Source organism: Phascolarctos cinereus, unplaced genomic scaffold (assembly GCF_003287225.1).
Source record: "Phascolarctos cinereus isolate Bilbo 61053 unplaced genomic scaffold, phaCin_HiC Scaffold_4;HRSCAF=312, whole genome shotgun sequence".
Lineage (NCBI taxonomy): Eukaryota > Metazoa > Chordata > Mammalia > Diprotodontia > Phascolarctidae > Phascolarctos > Phascolarctos cinereus.
This window is the reverse complement of record NW_027555847.1, coordinates 528,138,896-528,164,661: the sequence shown is the minus strand read 5'-3', so window position 1 is coordinate 528,164,661 and position 25,766 is coordinate 528,138,896.

Genomic DNA, 25,766 nt, shown 5'->3' with positions numbered 1-25,766 from the left:
TTCTGATGCATAGGACCCTCTTCCATATAATAAACAGCTATTCAATCTTAGAGAAAGAGGCCCTCACTATTAACCCTTGACTGGCTGCCAATTAATGGCAAAATGTAATGCAATGTCTTTTTTTATCAAGTAAAGGTTACATGCATCTCATACAAACTTGTAGTTCCTGCTTATCATAAATCACACTAAATTTTGCTACTAGTGCTCATTTATTTTTGGTTCAGTTGGCAAAATGTGTGAAAAATGTCCCACTGATATGGATCAGCAACTACATGTAATTTGTAATCTTAGAGAGTTATATGGAGATACTAAGAAGTTAATCAATTTGTCCAGGTACAAATAGGTAGTATATGTCAGAAATAGGACTTGAACCTGCCTTTATAATTCCAAAGCCAGCTCTAACTATTCTGCCCACTGACTCTCTCTCTCTCTCTCTCTCTCTCTCTCTCTCTCTCTCTCTCTCTCTCTCTCTCTCTCTCTCCCCCCCAGTATGTTGAATAGAATTGAATTGAATATTGAATAGAAATCATCACCTTGAACATTAGTAGTTTTAGACTTTTAAACACACCAGCTAATACATTTTCATTTCATTGTTTCATATAATTTTGTTCTTTTATTTGTTTTCTTATCTTACCATCATAGCCACTCCATATTAAGTGGGAGAAAAAAGACACACTTCCTGGCCTTGTACCTTAGAGAAACTAAAATGCTTAAGATTGTTTCATTCCCTTTATAATGTGTCTCTGTTGTGGAGCAAATATTACAATGCAAGCACATTACTTTATACACATGGCAGAGGGAATGACTGTTACAGCTATCATATACATTTGAAGGCATCTTCATTCAGTCTTTTTCCTTTGACTGCTTCCCATAACAAATATGTCCAAGTTCATAATCCTAAAATGAAACCTTTCCTTGACTTTTCTGGTCTATACTGCTATTGTAATAACAGCCTCCTCTCCTTCATTGTTAAGTTTATAATAAAAATGATTATTATCATTAATGATATCTATATCCATGTAATGATTTATTAATAATAATTTATTAATAACAAATAACAATAATATACATGTATTTATTTAAATGTTCATGAAACTCTGTGTCTATATCTGATGTCTCCCCTTCATCAATAATCAGTCTTTCCTTAGCCTTTTTGCAATCTGCCTCCCCTCCCCTCATGCCATCCTACCAATGAAATTCCTCTCTCGAAGGCCGGTAGTGACATTCTAACTATCAAATCCAATGTCTCTTTTATTAACTCTTCATACTACTTTATCTTACTGGAGTATTTGATACCTCTAGTCATTCTCTTCTTCTGGATAAGCTCTTATTTCTTGCAATCTAAGACATCATACTTTCAGTTACCTTTTCTTTCTCTAACTGTTCTTTCTTTGTTACTTTTTCTGGTACTTTTAATGAGGCCATTCCTTAAGGTTCTGTCCTTGGACACTCTCCTTTGGAAATTTTATTCACTCTCATGTTCAGTTATCATTTTTTTGGACACAACTTCTAGAGCTTTATTTTCTACCCTGATGTCACTCTTAAACTAAAGACCCACGTCTCCAACTAGTAAAAGGGTATTTCTACACAATATTACACTAGCATCTCCAACTGTACAATCCATAATTAGGTATATATTTTTACTTATTGAAATTAAATCTAAAAATTACTTCTGACTTCACTATTTCTGTGAGCCACATGACCATTTGCTCAGTGTCTCACATTTTTAATCTTGGTATTATCTTAGACTCTTGTTTCCCCTCACCTCTAATCAATCATTATCAAGTTTTCTCAATCAATCAATCAATCAATCAACAATCATTAACTAAATGACTCCAAACAAGGAGTAGAAAGAGAAGAGTGAAATAATCCCTCCTCTCAAACAGCTTGTATTTTATACAGGAGAGGGGACTTTTATGGTGAGTGAAAGATGAAATGACTGAGCAAATAAAGATTGATCTTTTGAGTACATTGATTTATTAAGCAATGAATTCCAATTTCCTAACAAATTGGGACTAGGTCCCTTCCTCAGCTTAAGATTGGACTGCAAATACAAAGGGACACAGATTTTTATGTATTAAAAGCATTTAATCAAATGAGGCTAATTAATTGAAAAGAATCAATTCAACATTAAATAATTTGATTTCTAGTTGTATGAAATATTAGGAATTTTCCAAGTTGGGACAGTAAGAGTGAACAGGTTCAGTTCCCTGAAATTAGAAGAAGAGGTGTACCATTCCCCTCATGTCTATAAAAAAAATCAAAGGAACATGGAAACAATAACTTATTGATCAGTATGGGACCATTTTTCAGATAAGACATATGAGTTGCTTGAACTGTATAATTATAACAAAATTCCTTGCATCAATCACTGGATCTGACTGAGTTTCTGGTCAGCATAAGTCTTTACTTAAGAGTCTCTAAACAGCAGGTAGATGTGGTCCAGCTTCCCAGCCATGCAGGGCTAGGTTCAAACAATGCAATAAGGTTTTTTTCCCAATTCTCACAATTGAATAAAGTTTTCCCACAATAGCAAAGATGGACTAAACCCATAATTGGATAGAAAAGGAACTGAGCTAGCTCCAAAATTAAGTCATAAGGTACAGTCAGTGCAATTCACTCAATTCTTATGGTTAATCACTTGCTGTCCTAATCCCCTCAATTCCATATACACAAATATGTAGAAAATCATACAAAATCAATAATTTTTTAAAAAAATTTTAAAATATTACAAAATTATTATTTTAATATTTATTATTTTATTTAGTAAAATTATAAATTATAAATGTGATTCAAAAAATTGGGTAGGGAAGAGTTAAAAGGAGAAATTTCATGGAAATAGGGCATGAAAGGAAGAACTAATACAGAGGAAGCAGGTAGGGGTAGAGGGCTGGTAATTCTGGAACCTCATTATCATCTGGGCTGAAGAGGAAACAACATAAATATCTGAAGATGTTTAGAAGTATTCTGAAATTCTAGAGAAGTGAGAAAACTAAGGGATAAGGAGGAGGAGGGACTTTTAGATGTATGGGGTGGGTAAAATAAGGAATAAGGGGGTAACAGGAAAAGATAACATGACAAGGATAGGGTAAAAAGAGAGGCTGAGAAAGAAAATAGTGAGTAAAAATAACTGGATAGAGCAATATCTTACACTATTTAACAAGATAAGGTAAAATGCATGCATGACTTAATGATAATAATAATGATAATGATGAAAATAATAATAATAATAATAATAAATATTACAAGAAAATTAGAAAAAACAGAATATATTACTTGTCAGACATGGATAGGTGAATAATTTATGAATAAACAAGAGATAGAGAGCAAAGTCAGGTGTAAAATAGATAATTTTGATTACATGAAATTTAAAAGTTTTTGTATAAATAAAACAAATGTAGTCAAGATCAGAAGGAAAGCATAAAATTGGGGCGGGATTTTATAGTCAACTTATCAGATAAAGCACTCATATTTAAAACATATAAAAAGTTTTGTCAAATCTACAAGAATATGAGTTATTCCCTAATTAATAAATGGTCAAAGGATATAAACAGTTTTCTGATGAAGAGATCAAAACAGTTTATAGTCATATGAAAAAATATTCTAGACAATTATTGCTTAGAGAAATGCAAATTAAAACAACCTTGAAATATCATGTTATATCCTGCTAGATTGGCTAAAATGAGGGGGAAAGTGACAAATGTTGGAGGGGGTGTTGGAAAATTGAGACACTAATTCCACTAACAATGGAATTGTCAAATGATCCAGCCATTTTGGAGAGCAATCTGGAATTATGCTCAAAGAATTATTAAACTGACTATGCCCTTTGGCCCAGCAATACCACTGCTTAGTCTATTTCTGAAGATAATTAAGGAAAAAGGAAAATAACCTATATGTTCAAGAATGTCCATGGCTGCTGTCTTGGTGGGAGCAAAAAATTGAAAATTGCAGGGACACCCATCAATTGGGGAATAGCTGAACAAATTGTGGTGTGTGATTGTGATGGAATACTGCTGTGCTGTAGAAAATGCTGAGTTGAATGATTTTTAGAAAAACAAGGAAGGATTTGCTTGAAATAATGAAGAGCAAAATGAGCAGAACTAAGACAACATTGCATACATGAACAGCAATATTATTTTAAGAATGACTTCTAGTGAATAAGTTATTCTAACAACTGTAAATACCCAAATTAACTCTAAATGATGTATGAAGAAAGATGCTATCTGCATCCAGAGAAAGAACTGATAATGGAAGTGTGTATAAAATAATTTTACATATCTATGCCTTTTTGAGGTTAATGGTAGACATCTCTAGGGCAGAGGGGGAAGGGGAAGTTTACCTGATAATTTTGTTGTATACTTGAAAAGAATAGCAAGTTGTGCATAGTAGATTTTCAGTTTTGTCTTTTTTATTCTATCATGTTATGGAAATGCTTATTTTATTCCATAAATTAAAAATAAAATAAAACAGTCTGCTGAAAGGATTTTCCTAAAGAGTAGATTGACTGTTTTCTCTACATCTCCCCATTCAGTAAATTCCCGTGTCTCCTGAGTATCTCAAGTACCTCATCAGCAATGGGTGATTTGTTTGCATTTTATTATAAAGATTTTATTTTTATTTTCTTTATAATTTTGTTTTATTTTATTTTTAATTTATGGAATATGATTTTATGCCCCTATCAGACTGTAGGTCCATGGGGGCAGGAATCATGCTTTTTATGACTTTTTATTCTTCCAGTGCTTAGCATACATAGCATAGTAGGTGCTCAATAAATGCTGACTGAATGGGACTCACTAAGAAATATTACAACTCTTCTATTTATTTCCCATATAGCCTTGTATGTATCACTAACCTGTAGGCAGCTGGGTGATATAGTAAATACCATGCTTAATTTAGAGTCAGAAAGACTCTAAAGTAAGTTCAAATCACCACTCATACACCAAACAAGCTGGGCAAGTCATATAACCTCTTAATGCTTCAGTTTATTTAAAAAATGGGGATAAAAATAGCACCTACCTCACAGGGCCCTTTTGGGATCAAATGAGATAATATATGTAAAGGGCTTTGTGAGTTTTTGATTTCTATATGAATATTAGCTATTATTAATCTCTGGGGGGGGAATCAGTTTTCCAATCTATAAAATGAGCAGATTTAAGTAGATATTCTCTAAGGCTACTTCCAACTCTAAGTCTATGATCCTATGTTCTATTAGTGATCAAAGCTCTAATTAGGAGGTACATTATTCACTCCCTTAGCCAAAGTCTCCCCATCTAAGTATCACTTCTGGGCCATGATTATATGAAAAGTAATGTCTCAAAATGTCACTATACTTATCTGTAGCCAACACATCCAGATCAATATTACTATCTTCCTCACTACATGACATCATATGAATATTACCTGTCTTACTTGCTCTATAGGCTTTGAAGCCCTCACCTGGCCTATTAAAAACAAACAAACAAACAAAATAGAAGGCAATTATAGGGAATTTGTATTTCAGCAAAACCTATACAGCTATATTGGTTCCAGGATGGAATAGTTGAAACTTCGCAATAGCATGTGGTGCATTTTATACCTCTTCCCCTCCTAGTGTTTGTAGAACAGATGGAAGGGTCCTATTAAGCCTGTAGACTGGCAATTTCACCAAACAACAAACCTTTACTGCTAATTGCTAGTATCTGCATGAGTCTTACCTTTTCGTAGTCTCTTCCAGGAATTACAATTGTGCAGACATTCATAAGGATACGCTTTATTTCTCTGGAAATTCATTTCCGCAGATTTTCTTATGTCAGCCTAACCAGAAAAGTCATTCTCATCTTCAGGAACTATTATTCTAAGAACTCTTAAAATTCACACCGTTAGTCTTCTAATATATTTTATGTGTCATGTTTAATTTTTCAACAGAGAAACCAAGTTCAAATTTTTTCAATTTTTACATTCCCAATATCTGTTCATTTCTATATACCAAATATAAGGTAATATGAATTTTTTAAGAGTTCATAGGACCTTAGAGACCCGGGCATCTATTCCAATTCTCATATTTTATAGATGAAGACATTGAGGTTCTTGACTCAAGTAAATTAGGTGACGTGTCCAACGTCACACAATGAGGTAACAAACAACGCAACAAAACTTACAATCTAACATTACTACTTAGTGGCTCATTTGAATGGTAAACATATATTACTTTGTATTGGTGCCGTACATATTTCCAATTGGATTATAAGTTTTTGAAGGTCAGGGTCTATATTCTTTGCTGTCTTCCCAAGAACTATGTTATGTAGACAGTCCTATTTTTTCATGAAAAAAAAAAGAATGAATGGATAATAGCTTAACACAATTTTTGGGTCCATTCTTCATTTTTTCATCCCTGGAATAATTTATTCCAACCCTCACCACAGCTGCTCTGACCATTTTTTAGGATTAAGTTATTGGCTGTGAGTTCAGTTTGCAATGAGAAGCATCTTGTGATTATATCTATCCTCTGGATTTAGATGAACCCTTTCCTCAGAAAACACTCAAAGCACAGTCCTCTAAATCAAGATGGAAAGATAGGATTTTCTCCTTTTTTTTCAATTCAATTCAATTCAGCAAATATTTCTTAAGCCTCTGCTATTTGTAAGACATTGGACTAGGAAATGGGAATGTAGTAACCAAAACAAAATTTTCCCTGACCTTGGTGATGTTCAGATTATGACATGCCCACAGGTAAGTATAATGCAAGGTAGGGAGTGATAAGTTTGAAGGGAAGATCTAGAAAACTGGTCTAAGAAAGATTGAGGACAGAGAAATCTCTTCAGCCAGGAGGATCAGAGAAGGCTAAGAAAGGTAGTCATATCCAAGCTGAACATTTAAAAAAGATAATGCATCTTAAAAGGAGGAAATGGGGAAGAACATCAGTGCTTGTTATTACATGGACATACAGTCCAGTTTGGGCTGAACATAAGTTGTGTGAAAAGGAGTAAAATTAAATAATTCTGGGAAGGTGCAGCAGATTGGAGCCAGATTGTGGAGGGTCTTATACTTTAGAATTTATATTTTATCTTAGAGGCAATATAACAGACTTTGATACACAGGATTTCTAATGAAAGATTGACTAACCACAACAAAGTGGGGACAGTTATTTGGTAAGCCTAATTCTGTACAGTATGTATCTTAATGTTGCCTTTCATATTTTTTCATACTTTTATTTTTTCCCATCATGTCACAATGAGATAATCAAGTGAGAAAATATTTGTAAAACAAAACAAAACAAAACACTTAGGACAGTGCCTGGCCCGTAGTAGGTGCTATATAAACACTTGTTCCCTTCAGAGTATTGATTCATATTGAGGGGCAAATCTTTTTCAGACTAATTGCTATTGTCATACCTTCTCTACCTGGTACTTATGAAAATGATCTCTTGAAATTTGCATTTATCCCTGTCACATTTTATCTTAATAGATTTGGCCCAACATTTAGAATTACAGAATTTTAGAGTTAGAAGTGAACTCAGTGACATTCTGGGCCGACCAATACATGAAAATGAACCCTAAGTACATACCTTACCAAATCTTTTAAAATTTAAAATTCTTCCTATCATCCAGCATATTTAGCTATCCCTCTCCTAATTTTGTCATATGCAAATTTGATAAGCATGTTATCTCTGCCTTTATCCAAGTTATTCACAAAAATATTAAATAACAGAGACCATGGATAAATTATAACATACTTTACCAGATAACATTTATCACTTTTGACATCTTTTAACTTGCTAGATCTTTAGAATTTTTATGGGCAGCTAGATGGTATAGTAAATAGAGTGCCTGGGCTGGAATCAGGAAGATGAGTTCAAATCTGGCACTTGCTAGCCATGTGACCCTGGGCAAATCACCTAACTCCTGTTTACCTCAGTTTCCTCATCTGTAAAATTAGAATAATAATAGCATCTATGACCCAGGGTTGTTGCAAGGATCAAATGAGATAACAATTATGAAGTTCCTAGCACAGTGCCATGCACATAGCAAGTTCTATATAAATGTTAGCTATTATTGTTATTATTATTATTACTAATTTAATTTATAAAGGCACTAAATACCATATTTTCCTCCTATGTCAATGAAAAGAACACTGAATTTGGAATAGGAGACTGGTTTGTATCCAGATTGTGATACATCTTAATTCTATGATCCTAAGCAAATCGATTAGGCCCTCTTCACAGGGTTCTGATGGAGAAAAGCATTTTTTAAGCCTCAAGGACTACAGAATTGTGGAATTATTATTTTGATTACTACTAGCAATTATTAGTGAGAGTAACAACTAATCATCATTGCACTGAAGATAATAAATGGCCATATGAATTCATTTAGGAACTAGGTTAAGGTTTGGGATTATTATACATAATACCATCATATTTATCCACTCTTCAAATGTGGTTTTGATTTTGACCTTTGACTAGTTGCTAATCTGACTTCAAATGATTCTGAAAATACTCTCATGTCTGTAAGTAGTTATTTACTGTCTGTTAAGATATAGTTAATTTCACTTTTAATGAAGTTGCTGAAGTTGTCATCATATCTATCGCATTCTATCTTTCTTCTTGAAGGTAATATTCGGGTTATACAAGTACCAATCTTCTAAGTAGTACATAAACCTTTGGCTTTCCTTATTCCTTTACCATATTTTCCAGTGCAACTTTAACTATTCTCTGCTCTGCCCACATTCAAATTGCGACCACCAATAACAAAAGCTGACATTTAAAAGTAGCTTTAGGCCTGCAAAGTACATACAGTAATTTATTTTGTGTAAGAACCGCAGGCATTATCTAAATTTTACAACTAAGGAAACTGATACTGAGGAAGCATAAATTACTTTCTAGGACCACACAAGTATGACTCAGAGGTAGGAGTTGAGCCTGTCTTTCATGATGTTGCATCCATCTACTTTACTGCCACCAAGTGTCAAATTATATGTTGACATGGTTTTGAGTTTTTGTTAAGTTGTTCTGCATAGAATTTCTGTTTTTGCTGCTAACCACTTCAACTTAAAAGATGAGGAGGAACAAAAGAAGAGAACGCAATTAGCTATAATAGCATGAAAGATAATAATTAACTCCTTTATAATACATGTATATGTCATTACCACAAGTTCCTAATAGTTTAAATAAGGATAGTTTATATGTTCATATTTCCTGGTACAAAATATAAAACTTTTCATAACAAAAGAAGCCGAGGGTTATAAAAAGTTAAAATTAAATGCAAAGTGGTACATGGGTGTTTAATTAATATTTGTGTCTCATGTAAAATTAACTTTTCTGAGTTTGGAAATCTGATTGAAGAGGGAGAATAGATTCAATTGGACTTCCATAGGAAGGTAGAAGTACTTATTCCACTGGTTCCCATCGCTGGAATATTTATGGTACCAGACTAGTACAAACCAGGCAAGACTGGCTGTTTAGAAATTGCTTTCACACCATTCACCAACCAAAATTTTCCAATTATGCTCAAGGTGAAAACAGTGGAGAAGGCAGCATCACCACATAACCCAGCTATCTTCCAAACAGCAATAGCAACTAACTCACTTTCACCTAGGGCAAAAGGCTCCCATAAATTCAACTTTGGGAAGTTTAAAAAAAATCCATAAAACAACCTCTACCTTTGCATATTCTGCAATACTGAATACCTCTTTATTACAATTTCTTCTCACAAGTATTATATGACACAGACAGAAACAGTTATGATCTAACAGATTTTTACTAGCCAGCAACCTACTTATAAAAATCCCATATAAAAGTAACTTTAAAGAACAGAGATAAGCTTTGAATTATGCTATGTCCCTATCAGTGTCCCTGTCATACAGAGAGTAAGATGAGAGAGGATACTATACTTTATAGTTTGGTACTTATTCTCCTGAGTGTAAAGTCAACAATTGTAAATTTCTGATTCTCTAGTTAAAAGTGATTGCTTGTTCAAATTTTCCTAGAGTACTTTGTTTAGGTCTCTCTTTTGAGCTCATGACTTTCTTTGTCTTTTGTATTATACTTAACTTTGTACCTGTTGTATCTTTAATGAAAGATAATTGCTTTGAGGATAAGAATGTGTTTTTATCTTTGGTTTCACTCTTGCTTACCTTTCCTTTGATTTTGAAATTTTCTATTCATATGTTTGAGATTTATTTACTTGACTTTTAATGAATGTTCAAATAATTAGTCTTCATTTTCTTTTGTCAATAAAAATGTTTAGAAATGTAAGTACTCTCTAAAGAATACCTTTGGCAGCATCCTATAATTTTTAAATGTTGTCTTATTATTATAATGTTCTTTAAAATCATTATTGTTTCTATGATTTATTTTTAGTGCTTATTATTTAAGCTAACATTATTCTCCATTTAGAACTACTAATTTTATTTATTTTTCCCTCTTATTGATTACAATATTTATTGTTATGAGAGGCAGTTTGGTATAGTGGATAGAGAATCAGCTTTGAAACCAAGAAGACTTGGGTTCAAGTCCTGAATCTGAAACATCCTGGCTATGTGACCCTGGGTAAGTCATTTAGAGCTTTCAGTAACTAAGATTAAGAGTTTCTAAGAAGATGTTGACCTAAATTCATAAAAGATATTTCATCACCAGGAAGTTCCCTATTCCCATGAAATCACAGGTTTAATATCTACCCATATTTATTGTTATAGTATGGAAAGGAATTGTTTTCGCTCTTTCTGCATTTACTTTAAAGGTTTTTAGGCTCTAGACCTTGATCATCATTTAAAGATAAATTGCCAAGTGATATTAAAAATAGACATATTCCTTATGATTTCCATTCAGTCATCACTGATCTATCTACTTTTTAGTATATTTTGTTTAGTCACAATTTCTTATTTATTTTTCTGTTAGTTTTGTCTTACTTTTAAAGAAGTAAAGTAACCTATGTTTATTATTTTATATAGGAATTATTTTTTTACATTTCAGTGAACTTTTTCTCTATTTTTAACATAAATTTATTTATTTTTAGTTTTCAACATTCAATTCCACAAGTTTTTGAGTTCCAAATTTTTGCCCCATCTCACCTCTCCCTCCACCCCAAGATGACAGGCATTCTGAATATCCTTTGCCCTAGTCTGTCCTCTCTTCTATCTCTCCCTCCTTCTCTTATCCCCTTCCCCTGCTATTTTCCTGTAGGGCAGGATAGACTTCTATACCCCATCTCCCGTATTTCTTATTTCCCAGTAGCATGTGAAAACATTTTTTTAAACATATGTTTTTACAACTTTAGGTTTTAAATTTTCTCTCTTCCTCCCTCCCCATCCACCCTCATTGAAAAGGCAAACAACTCAATATAGGTTGTACATGTGCAGTTATGCAAAACACTTCCATAGTAGACATGTTGTGAAAAACTAACTCTATTTCCCTTAATCCTATCCTGCCCTCCCATTTATTCTATTCTTTCTTTTGACCCTGTCCCTCCTCAGAAGTATTTCTTCTGATTACCCCTTTCCCAATCTGCCCTCCTCTCTATCATCCCCCTGCTCTCTTGTCCCCTTCTCCCCCTATTTTCCTGTAGGGTAAGACAGATTTCCATACCCAATTGAATGTGTATGTTATTCCCTCCTTAAGCCAAATCCTATGAGAATAAGATTCCCTCACTCCTTCTCACCTTCCCCTTTCCCTCCACTGTAAGAGACTTTTTGTTTTTTTTTTGTGAGATAATTTACCCTATTCTACCTCTCCCTTTCTTCTTCTCTGAGTATAATCCTCTCTCATCCCTTAATTTTATTCTCCAGATATGACCCCTTAATCTTCAACTCACCCTGTGCCCTCTATCTATCTATCTATCTATCTATCTATCTATCTATCTATCTAACTACATATACATACATATAATTATTTTCCTCCAACTACCCTAATACTGACAAAGGTCTCATGAGTTATAAATATTATCTTTCCATGCAGGAATGTAAACAGTTCAATCTTAATAAGTCTCTTATGATTTCTCTTTCCTGTTTACCTCTTCATGTTCCACTTGAGTCTGTATTTGAAAGTCAAATTTTCTATTCAGCTCTGGTCTTTTCATCAAGAATGCTTGAAAGTCCTCTATTTCACTGAATGACCATTTTTTCCCCTGAAGGATTATACTCAGTTTTGCTGGGTAGGTGATTCTTGGTTGTAATCCTATCTCCTTTGCCCTCTGGAATATTATATTCCATGCCCTGCAGTCCTTTAATGTAGAAGCTGCTAAATCTTGTGTTATCCTGATTGTGTTTCCACAGTACTTGAATTGTTTCCTTCTGGCAGCTTGTAATATTTTCTCCTTGACCTGGGAATTCTGGAATTTGGCTACAATATTCCTAGGAGTTTTCCTTTGGGGATCTCTTTCAGGAGGAGATCTGTGGATTCTTTCAATTTCTATTTTGCCCTCTGGTTCTAATATATCAGGGCAGTTTTCCTTGATAATTTCTTGAAAGATGATGTCTAGGCTCTTTTTTTTGATCATGGCTTTCAGATAGTCCAATAATTTTTAAATTCTCTCTCCTGGATCTATTTTCCAGGTCAGTTGTTTTTCCAATGAGATATTTCACATTGTTTTTAATTTTTCATTCTTTTGGATTTGTTTTACAGTGTCTTGATTTCTCATAAAGTCACTAGCTTCCAATTGCTCTATCTAATTTTTAAGGAAGTATTTTCTTCAGTAATCTTTTGGACTTCCTTTTCCATTTGGCCAATTTTCTTTTTAGGGCATTTCTTCTCATTGGCTTTTTGGACCTCTTTTGCCATTTGGGTTAGGCTATTTTTTAAGGTGTTATTTTCTTCAGTATTTTTTTGGGTCTCCTTTAGCAAGCTGTTGACTTGTTTTTCATGATTTTCTTGCATCACTCTCATTTCTCTTCCCAGTTTTTCCTCTACTTCCTTACTTCCTTCTCAAAATCCCTTTTAAGCTCTTCCAAGGCCTGGACTGATTCATATGTTTCTTGGAGGCTTTGGATGTAGGAGCTTTGACTTTGTTGTCTTCTTCTGGTTGTATATTTTGATTTTTTCACCAAAGTAAGATAATATAGTCTGACTCTTTTGCTGCTTGCTCATGATCCCAGCCAATTACTTGAGTTTTAAACTCTTTGTTAAGGGAAGAGTCTACTTCCAATGTGGAGAGTATACTGTCCCAAGCTTCAGGGGTTTGTGTAGCTGTTTTCAGAGATACTTGCAGGGACCAGTAAATTTTCAGTTCTTCCAAGGTGGTGTGATAAGGGGCGAGGTGTTTACTCCTTTCCTGGCCTGTTACCACCAGTACTCCTTTCTGTCCTGTAACTATGAGAAGGGGTTCCTCTCCACAGCTACTACAAGCTCCTCCAAGCCAGTGCTCTTCCTCACCCCAGCACCACCGCCCAGAACTGTGACCCAGATCCACACACGGGCAAAGCAAGAGATTCCTGCCTCAGCCCTGGCAAAGAGATCCCTGCAATCCTTCTCTGATCAACCACTGGATTCCCCCTCAGTCTGTGGGCCAGAAGCTCGGGAAGCAGCTGGCCCCCCCCCCCCCCCCAGGCCACGCTCTTGGGGAATGGAACTGAAACCCCGCCTTGCTCTCTGAGCACAGCAGAAACAGACTTTTCCCACTGACCTTCTAAGTTGTCTTTGACATTCGTGGATTGAGGAGCTGCCTGCAATTCAGTCTTCTGAAGCCTGCTTCAGGTTTGCTGTGGCCCGTGTGCCCAAGCTGCACTGCTCTGCGCTCCAAGCCCAGCGCGATACACCTTTCTGATCAATCATCCAGGTTGTCGTGGGCTGGAAATTTCTTTCACTCTGTCTTTTTGTGGGTTCTGATGCTTCAGAATTTGTTTAGAGACTTTTTTTTGAGTATTTGGAAGGGTTTCAGGGAGAGCTCAAGCAAGTCACTGCTTTCACTCCGCCATCTTGGCTCTGCCCCTCCTCTTTTCTCTATTTTTAGGAAGTGCCTAAATTCATGCCTTCATTCTTTTCCCAGGTTTGTTCTTAACTCTATAGAGTTCTCCATTATATTCTGCATGGGTATTTCCCCCTAATTCCCTGGTTTTTCAGTTAAATGGAGATTAGGAAGGACTTCTTGCATAAGCTGGGAGGGAAAAGATAAGTTCAATTTTTGACATATTGAATTTAAGATGTCTATGGAAATCTAGCTTGAGATGTTTAATAAATAGTTGGAGATGTAAAAACTGGAAGTCAGGAAAGAGGTTATGACTTGATAAATTAATTTGAGAATTATCTGCATAGATATAATATTTGAATCCATGATGGGTGATGATATCCCCAAGCAAAAATAGCATAGAAGAAGAGAAAAGGGCCAAGACAGAGCCTTGGGGGAGAGCAATGATTAGTGGACATAGCCTGGATAAAAACCCAGGAAAGGTGACTTTGCCACCTGTAAACATTTCAATCCCTCTCTGGGAAGGAGTTATACAACAATTACTGGATATTGTTCTAGTAATGATGTGGAGGGGCCCAGTAAATTTTTTATTATAGTAAGCAGTGGGCTAAAGTGAGCCTGGCTTTTGCCACAGCACATACCCATTACCCACTTTTTTGCCAGCTGCACTGCCACTGTTACAGAGCCAATATGTTATCCACTTCCTCTTGGATCTTTTGCTGTGTCCATTGTCTGCAAAGCCTGCATCAACTGCTTCCTCACATGTAAGGGCAAGGCAACTACTACTTCCAAGAGTCTGACCTCTGCTGTCCAATGCTGGGATAAGGTTGTAGGTCTGGACACTGCTTTACTGTCAAATGGAGCTTGACTCTTCCTCCATGCATAAGTTTACTGCAAGGTCTGTACTGCTACCGTGCACCTAAACCCAGTAGGAGAGCTGTGGTTGTTGTTACTGCTTGGTGATGACTCTTTCCTCAAGGCTAGCACATGTGTTCTCTTTCCCATGTGAAAGCAGTAGCTATTTTTGCTGGGGTTGAGGACATTCTTCTGGGGCCTGAGTTCTTTGCTCTTCAGAGTTCCTTTTTTAGAAGTTCCAGAGACAGAGAATTACAGTTCATATCTCAGAAATGAGAGTAGAAACTTTTTAAACTGATGCAACATCCCTTCTTGTCCTCAGGTAATTAAATGGGTCTGTGATTGGCACCTTACAGGTACAAAATCTTTTCTCAACATTACCTGCCACCAATAAGGAAGGCAATTTTGTCTAATTCCTTTTCACTCCATTCATTTTTCTTCAGCATGGTCACAATCATTTTTTCTCATGTAATTTTTTTTCTCTGATAGAACCAGGTAATATATTTGATTTACTATAGTGCAAATGATCACCTTTTAGACTGTCACTTCATAGTAGAGTAGATTGCTCGTGAGCCAGAATTTATCAAATGTAAAATATGATTAGTTCAACTTACGTTATGTTCTATTTTCTATTATATTTATTTTATTTAGTTATGTTCTAGTTTATATACCCCATCTCCACTGTTATCTTTAATCCTTTGTGCACAAGTAGGAACCAAGAAGTAATAGAACCATAAAGGCAGTCTTTTTTTTAAAACTTCTACTATGTGTGAAGGTGAATGTAGCTGCCATTTACTACCTGTGTGATCTTAGGTGGGATCACTAGTCCTCTCTGATCCTCAGTTACTTCATCTGTAAAATGTTGGGGCCAGATGATGATCACTATGGTCACTGATATCCTAGGCAAGTGATTTTCATTCTTTCTGCCCCTGCCAGATCATATTTTATCAGTCTTGTGGCATCTTTCTACCAGAAAGTTTCCCTATTTTGTTGGCATCCTGGCTTCCTTGGTATCTGTTAAGTCTCAGCTAAATTCTACCTTCAACAGTAAGCCTTTCCTGATCCCACTTAATTCTAGTGCTTTCACTCTTTAAATGATTTTCAATTTATCTTGTATATATCTTGTTTGTGATTGAAAGCAGAGACAACTTTTTCCTTTCTTTGTATCCCTAGCAATTCATTCAGTGCATAGTATGTATTTAATAAATGTTCATTGCTAACTGGTCAGTACAGAATAAATGTATTTAGAAATACAGTAGATTCTGGCTTATCAATGTCATCAGCTTTACCTCTGCAGCCACATCATAAATACTGTGATGAAGCTTCCTGAAAGCAATGATTATTTTCAAGAGGTGAATCCCCTAATGTGGAAGGAATGGAAAATTCCCATTTTGTGCCACAGGTACCAAAATAGATGCAATCCAGTTAAATATGAGCAGTTCTGGATTCATGCAGCAGTGATATGCACAGATAAATTGACCTGCTAGGAGGATTAATTGGATAACTGATGAGCTCAGGGGGAAAAAATAAGTTCCTAAGCAATCATCTTTGCTGTCAGTAACATGAATGGGAATTTGAGGTATAGTAATCCTCCAAACTAACTGGGAAACCTTTGAAAACAAGGATTAAGTTTCCTTTCAGGATAACTCAGCACCACCAAAAGAGGACAAAGAAGGAAAAAATAGCTTCTAACCATGTTGATAATCTCCTTTGATTCAGAGTTGCATGTGTGCTCTGTATGATTGCTTTCACTGGAAATGAATGAAGTCTGAATCTAGTTATGATAGGTAGCAGCAGTAATGCTCTCTCTTTGTGGTATGTTTGTTTGACAATCAAAAGAACAGTTCTGTAGAGCCTGCAGAGGTAAGAAGCCAACTTTATCTGTAAATACAAATAAACTTCATTTTGATTTTTATCTTTCGATTCTGTGTTAATGTACTGCCAAAGAGTTTGCATAAAAAAAAAAAAACATGGACTAAGGAGAAAATGAGTTTTTGTGCAATGAGGAATCCCAAGAGCAAGATATTGTTACAAAGGAAACCTGCCCTTTCCATATGAATATTTAGGTCATTCTTATTTTTTCTTGAACCCTACAGAGAGTCCTAGTTCTGTTGTTGGATGGGTGTTTTCCTTGCAAAGTTAAGGAAATAGTTGTGCTGACATGTATGATGTCAGTATGGTTCCATTGATCATCTAAACTGTAATTTTTGATCACATTAGTCAAATAAATACAGTACAGATTCTATGATTAGACTGACTCAAAAGTCTGCCTCTTGGGCCATTATGTAGACCAGTGGTGTCAAACTCAAATATAAATGGTTCCTTGCTGCCTGAATATCAATTAAACCACAAATTAATATTATCTGTGCTGTATTATTTTTAAATTTATTTTGTTAAACATTTCACAATTGCATTTTAATCTGGTTTCTTGTTCATTCCCAGAAGTTGACCCCTCTGGTGTAGACAAATATCACTTATAGTTTGAATGAGCCTATGGTGGGAAGGTTCTCAGGACAATTATATTACTGTGTATTTAAGTACAAAGATTTTTTGGCAAAAACCGCAAAACTTGTGTTTTGTGTTATACAAAGTGCTTCAGAAAATAAGTGATTTTTTATATTCCCAAGACAGCTTATTAGTACTTACATTAAGTGTAGGCAATAGAATTTTGGGCTTAGGGGAAGAACTGGGTTCTACATCTGACATTACTTATGCAATCATCAAAAACTTAGTTAATCTTTGTGGTATTCTAAATTTCTTTATCTTTAAAATGGATATAATAAGAAAATGACCTACCTCTCAACATTGTTGTAAGTCTATAATGAGGTAAAAAATGTTAGTCTCTTTACAAACTTTAAAGTGTTATATAAATGTCAGCTATTATTAATATAATTGTTTTACAATTTGAGGGACTATTACACATAATTTAATTTTTAAGAATGGTGAAAACTGATCTCTCTAGGATCTTTTAAATATAGTCTCTCCTAGGAAGGACTATGTTACTATGCAAGTACCCTTGTTACACTCATGACAATATATTTTGAAAAAAATTTAAAAAGAGAGTGTAACTAAGAAAATAAACCAAAGTTTATACTCTCACACTGAAGCTGCTGAGAATCTCTATGCTATTGATTTTTTTTTCTCCTGTAGAGATAAGATATTTGAGAATGCCTAGCTATGTTGTCATGAATTTTTATTCTACTCAGAATGAAACTGAGACATTTGCCATTAATGAACCTTTTGATTTCACAGACAGAAGTCTGTGTGGGAAGCATCAAATCTTGTAAGTACAAATTGATAAACATCTTCCTTATTTAGAAATCTCAGTTTTACTTTGAAAGCATCTTATATTTCCCTTCTAAAAATTTTTACTAATATTTGTCTCCTCTTGAACAGTCTTGGGTTCTTTCAATGTACTAGTATTTAAAGGCTCAGTAATATCAAGACATGCCTTTAGGAAAGCATTATTTCTATCAAAAGGAAATTCTTTATCTTTAGGAACACACGATTATGTGTGGTAATACAAATATATAATACTTTATATTATAGCTATTCCAAGGCTGAGAGGAAAAACAAGTTTAGTTTTAGAAATACTGAGTTTAAGATATCAATGGGAATCCAGTCTGAGGTGTCCAAAAGGCCACTGGAGATGTGAGACTGGAGATTGGAAATAGTTTAGGAATAGACAAGTGGATCTGAAAGTCATCTGCATAGAGATGATGATAGTCTAACATAGGTTCCCAAAGTGGGCAATGCTGCCACCTGGGGTCTCTGGAATGATCCAGGGGGTGGTAGTAGCCTCAGGTGAAATTGAAGGGGGGTGTTGAATAAAAATAAGGGTTAACCTAATCTAACCCCAGAGGTGCTGAATAATTTTTTTTAAAGGGGTAGTAGGTCAAATAAGTTTGGGAACCTCTGCATCACTGTAGTCCAATGGCTTCATAAAAGGTTTCTCTGTCTTAAATCTCCCTCTGTTCTAATCCATCCTCTATGTAGCTCCCAAAGTGATTTTCATAAAGCATATGTCTAACCACATCCCCTCTCTACTCAATAAATTTCAGTGGTTTTTTATTACCTTTTGGATCAGTATAAGCTCTTTTGTTTGACTTGTAAATCTTTTCAAAATTTGGCCCCTTTTACTTTTTTAAGTCTTACATATATTCCTGTCTCCATATTCTTTGGCATTATTTTTTATGCTTTTGCTTTGGTTGTCCTGGATGCCCAGAAATCTCTCACTTCACTTTTTTTTTTTAATTCCTGGCTTTCTTCAAGACTGGGCTTGAAAGTTGTCTTCTGTAGGAGATACTATTTTTTAGTTCCCTCAGCTGTTAGTTCCTTCTCTAATGTACTTTCTACCTACTCTGTATGCTGTCTTGTATGAAACTTTTTATTTAAGCATTGCTTACCCCAATAGAATGTAAGTTTCTTTAAGACAGAGATTGTTTTTTGTTTTTGTTTTTGTTTGTTTTTGTTTGTATTTTATTTGTATCCTCAGAGCTTAGCATAGTACCCAGTGCATAGTAAGATGCTTAATAATTTTTGTTCATTGACTGATTGATTGATTTGTAAACACAAAAGAGTTCACCAGATATTATTTGTTGTTATTGTTTTTGACATCTTTATTTTTTTAAACTCTCTCATCTTTGTCAATGGAATTTAAATCTAAATGGTTAGGGGACATGTCTCTATCCTGCTGTTGTGCTTTAACATATAATGTACTGTGAAGTATTGAATAGTTAGAAAAAATCATTGCTTTTTTAATTGAATGAGATATTTGGATGCAAGCCCGTCTTGTAAACTCACTAAAGGTATCTTTAGGACTACTCAGTAGTGGATAGAGTGGTGGAGATAACATCTACTGCATTCTATTTTCATATAGTGTTTTTTTGCTAATTCCATATAATTTGAAAGTTTTTCATTCAATGTAGCATAAATATTTGGTTAGTTAATAGTTATTAAAATGTTTGTCCTTAAATTTTTATGGATCAGTATTATGTCCAATGCAATTATGGTCTATAGTTTTATCTGTGATAATACTTTGGTTCTAGTATAGTTTGTTTAATTCTCATTGACATATTGAGGTCTTTATTTTTAGTTTGTTGATTTGCTGTCTAATAGTTAGTGAAAGATAATGAGGTTATGATGTATGATTAAAAAACATGTCATATCATAAGTGCCATCTACAAAAATGTGTTGTACAGTTTATACCATTTCCTTGAAAAAAAAACTTCCCTTACCAATAAGTTAAAACCTTTCATTATAAACCTTTATGATATTTTGTGGTGATGATCTGGTCTTAAATTGGTATAACAATCCTATTTATTTTCTGCATGATAGCCATTTTTTTTTTGGTTTTTTGTAGATACATTGTTGGTTGAATTCAAGTCCAATCAAGTAAACTCATCAATAGTTTATTAAGCACTTACTATGTGCTAGGCACGAGGCTAAGTCTATGTGGATATTGTCTGTGCAGCTAGTATTATTACTATCATCATCATCATCATCATCATCATCATATTTTATGTTATTCTTGAATTATATGGCATCATTATATTGTGTACTATTATTGTTAATTACTCCAGGTCAACCATATTCATCCTTGTTTTTTAACTTTTTTTTTAATTCATGGAGGCTGGACAGCTCCGGGCTCCATAAATTGCTTGTGATTATGGTGATGAGATCTAAATATCAATGAATAAATTAAAAACTAGGATGCCTTCCTATCGCATCCAAACTGAATTCTTCTGAGCACTAAATGATCTGTCACATGTAATACCTTACCTCCATGACCTACATCTTTACAGTGTTAATAATGGCAATTTCTGATATGTTTTCATATTCAGAGTGTAAATATCTTGAAAGGAAGGACAACAGCAAATTCTAAATGCTGAGTATTTCATACTGAGAGGAGCACATATTCACCCAAATTTTTATATCTTCTAGAAAACTCAAGTTTAAATTTTTTTTATTAATTTACTTTTAATTTTCAACTTTCATTTCCATAAACTTTTGAGTTTTAAGTTTTCTTGCCCTCTTTCTCCTCCCCCCTACCCAAAATGATGTGCAATTTGATATAGGCTCTACATATACAATCATATTAAACATATTTTCACATTAATCATGTTGTAAAGAAGAATTAGAACCAATAGGAGGAACTACAACAAACAAAAAAAAACAGAAGAAAAAAAGAGCAAATAGTATGCTTCAATCTGCATTCAAACTCCATGGTTCTTTCTCTGGATATGGATAACATTTTCCATCATGAGACTTTTGGAGATGTCTTAGATCCTTGCATTGCTAAGAAGAGCTAAGTCTATCAAAGTTAGTCATTGCATAACATGGCTGTTACTATGTAAAATCTTCTCCTGGTTCTGCTCATTCAGCATCATTCTTTACAAGTCTTTCCAGTTTTTTCTGAAGTCTGCTTGCTTATCATTTCTTTTAGCACAATAGTATTCATATACCACAACTTGTTCAGTCATTCCACAATTGATGGGTATCCCCTCAATTTCCAAATCTTTGCCACCAGAAAGAGTTGCTATAAGTATTTTTGTACATGTGGGTCCTTTTACAAAACACAACAGTTTTAATGAATCTTGGACGATTCAGAAGGGTTTGAATCAGAATTGGTATAAAGGGCAATATCTTGATCCCACACCAATGGAAACTAATGGAGCTAAAGGATAGTTTTCTATTTGTGGTGGAAACTTGTTATATCTTTGAAGAAGGATTTCTGATGCCATAAGCGGGGGCAACAGCCGAAGCAGCAGTTCTAATTAGGGCCTATTGATATGTATTATTGTGCATAGGTACTATAAGTGAATTAGGCAGAATCACTCATAGTCCTTAAGAAACTCAACATGTTAAACAGAAAAATAAAAATGACAACAGAAATGTTAAGGCTATTCAAAATAAAGAATCAATATTAAACAACTGTGAAAATTACATCAATTAATGATGTTCTTAAATCAGGTACATGATTATCTCATTTCAATTAAACAAATATTTAAGTATCTACTGTGAACCATGTGAGAGAGGCAGTGCAACATAATAGGCAGTCAACCTAGAGTTGAGGCCCTTGGTTTCAAATTCTGCATTTGACATATACTTGCTTTCTTACCCTGGTCAAGTTATTTAACCTCCAGTGCCTCTAGACACCTCTCTAAAATTGTTAGTTACTGATCTTTATTGGTAGAGTTTCCTGTCTGGGAATTTCTTGCATAAATGAAATCACATATTAGAAATGGCACAGAGTTTGCTGGTGAAATGAAAAAAAAAAATCAAACAACCCCAAAACAGACATGCCCTGAAGGAGCAGAAATTTAACAGAAGAAAGCGTATTAGGTATTTCTCTTCACTTATCCTGTGAATATATTTATCTTTTTCTTTCTTAGGATTGCTCTGCTGTGGTCTACCTATGTAAAAATTCCTTAAAGAAGGTGACCTAGATCGTAACTTTCATGGTGTTTATGTGGTTTCTCATAGAAATACCCATCACATAAGTGGGCTATCTCAAGTCAGTGAAGAGAAAGCAAAATTTTTTGGCAATGTTTAGCCTTTTGGACATTGCATCAGTTCAAAATATGTTGACACTGATGAATGGGAAGACCAGCAAAATTACACATAGGGATTTGGAGAGGTCTAGGGGCTTACCATGAGATTCTGAAAATGACATCTTTTATGTGATGCCTACTGTTTGTGTTATTTTGCATCAAAGGCAATGTGTTTTATATCAATCAATTCAATTTATATAAAAATCTTCCCTTCTTGGGCCATGATATGAATTGTGAAAACATACTATTTTGTGGCTATGTTTTTCATGATAGGGAATTTGGAAATACAATGGGAGTGATTCTTTGCTGTCCATGGAAAGTTGGATTTTTATTTTAAATTATATGACCCCTATTTTATTAATTGTGAAAGGGAATTATATAGTTTGAAGAAAATTTGGTTAATTGTTAGTGTCCAGTGTTGGCTTAGAATTTCTAGAGCATGGTCAGAGTCCTATCTGGGGACTTCATTTGTTGAATGAGTAGATAACAGGGAAAGAAAGAGGATGTATTTAGATTATTCTAGCAGTCTTTTTTCTTCCATCTGTTCCTAGCTAAGCTATCAAGCATCATACCAACCAACAACATGATAACAGGTAATTAAAACTTTCAATAGCTGGGCTATCACTGTTTAGGAAAGCTGAGTGGCACAGTGCATAGAGTACCAGGTCTGGAGTCAGAAAGACCTCAGTTCAAACATGGCATCAGACACTTACAAGCTGTGTGACCCTGGGTAACTCACTTAATCTCGTTTGCCTCAGTTTCCTTATCTGTAAAATGATCTGGAGGCATGGCATCAGACACAAGCTGTGTGACCCTGGGTAACTGACTTAACCTTGTTTGCCTCAGTTTCTTTATCTGTAAAATGATCTGGAGAAGGATATGGCAAACCATTCCAGTATCTTTCCCAAGAAAACTTCAAAAGGGGTCATGAAGAGTCAGACATAACCGAAAATGAATAAACAACAAGAATCACCGATTAACAACTAAATCAGCCAATAACTTTGGTGGCAAGAAGGTAGCAAAAAGACAAGTCTCCTCCCCATAAAGTAAAAGTGTTGATGTGACAATTTTTGAGACCAAGCTAAAAAAATGTTCCTGCATACACTTCATGGCTACAGAAGTCATGAAAAACTAGAAAGAAAACAAAGCAGCTTTCCCTCTAAAGGCTTCTTTAATAAAGCTTTGAAATTTTGGATTAAATTAATAAAATAATAAATAAAATAAAAATTAAATAAGGTTAGTTATCATCAGAATCAAGGTAAATTATGAGGTTGCTACTGCTCTTATCTTCATTTGTTAACAGATAACCATCAAAGAAACAAGTATTTTACAAAGTATGTAGAAAAATTCAGTTACCTACTTCAAGTAACTATGAGCTAGAGAAAGAGTTAATGGGCCTCTGAAACCCAGTCCTGTGCAATGTAAAGTTACCATGAAATTTAAACTGAGAAATGGTCCTATATTTGTCCAAAACACAATTTTATTTTTTCATCATCACAGTCTTTCTCCTCTGCCTAAACTTTCATCCTTATTACACAAGGGTTAATCTATACTAGATTTCCAACAATCAATTTTGGATAGCAGTAGAAGGGAAGGTAACAAGCATTTATATAGTGCCTATTATGTGCTAGACACTGTGCTAAGTGGTTTTTTTTTTAAACAAATGTTAATTCATTTGATTCTTACAACAGGCTTGCAAGTTAGGTGCTGTTATTATCCTTATTTTATAGTTGAGAAAACTGGGGCAAACAGATTCGACTGAATTGCTCAGGGTCACACATCTAATAAATGTCTGAAGACATATATGAACTCAGAATTTTTTGACTTCAACCCCAGCATTCTACGCACCATACCACCAGCTGCCTCTATTCAGTTCACACGCTGTTTTTAAAAAATGTGGCAGATACCAAATTCTGCTTTGCTACAAATACACCTTATTTGGGCACAGAAAAGCTTCTTTGGAGTACCAAATAAGAATGGAATCCTGTAGTAAAATGTAAAATCCATTCAGCGAATTCATTTCAAGTAAGTTACTAGATTGAAGCAGGGGCAAACTATCTCTCCTTTCTTTATCTGTTTTTGTCTCTCTGTCAGTCTCTCTGTCCTCTCTCTCTCTTCTCTCTCTCTCTCTCTCTCTCTCTCTCTCTCTCTCTCTCTCTCTCTTACTTTGTGTCTGTGTCTGTGTCTCTGTCTTTCTGTCTGTCTCTCTTTCCTTTTCCACTACCTTCTGCCCATTCACCCTTGTCTATAAAAAGTGCAAACAATGTATTTCACTCACCAGGCCAAGTAAGAAAGAAAATGCCCAAATGATCATCTTCAGTTGTCCATACTTCCCCCTAAAGTACAGAAGATTGATCCCAGCTGTGATCATAAAGCAATTAGACCTCCTCATCATATGGTTTGTGCTAAGCTATTCAAAATCGGAATTAATTTCAGAAGGCCCACTTTTCCAGTGGTGAATAACTTTGAAACCACTCTAATCATACCAACTAATTACAATCAAGCCTTGTGGCTCAGGACATGGTCTGTATGTAATTTAGCAAATTACTGCAGTGTTGCTGGGAGGTTGATTTCAATGAGGTAGCATCCTTAGAAAGAAAGATGCCTTAGAATAAATAACTCTACCTTTAATTTGTGTAATGCTTTTCACCATTTCATGTGCTTTTGCATATGTCATCTCAACTGATCGTCACAACTCTGATAGATGGAGAAAGCCAAGTTGTATTTCCTACTTAATGAAGAAGCAACTGAAATATAGACTTGTTGGAATCCTGCTTCCTTCCTTTCCTTCTCTATTGGAAAAAGTCATTGGTAAGCCATTAGAAAGAGCAAAGGGCATGTTTACTCTAAAAACTTAAAGTTTGGCATTTGAGGTTTCTTTTTTTTGATTTAGAAAGAAGAAAGTTCTACAAATAATGTACAGCCAGTATGACTGTAACCTGAGGGATCACAATCTGATGCAGGTAGTAGCAATTTCATATCCTGGATATCAAGGAGAAACCACAGTAGTTGACAGGAAAATCCTAGTTCTCAAACCACCTCTTGTAATTAAGGTAAAAAAGAAATTCTTTCAATATCACTCTCTTCAGTATCACACATCAACATCATCTTTTCTCCATATTATTTTCTGTAACTTTTTTTAGTTCTTTTTGATTCTTAATTTCTTCATTCATCAATTATTCATCTAGCACCTAGTATGAACAAGGATAAGTGGTAGTTACTATGAGGATTTAAAAATTAAATAATATGTAGACTTTGCTGGTAAGAGCTTATATTCTAGTAAAAGGGATATGACAAGTAAAATGATCATTATGATACCTCACAGGATATGAGACCTAAGAGAAGGAAAAAAATCATTATGGGGTTCAGAGGAGGAGATAATCAATCTGATTAGAATATTGGGGAAAGGTTAATGAGGAAGGTTAAATTTAAAGAATGGATAGGATTTTGACAAGTAGATTGTGGTAGGAGGTGACATTCTAGGCAA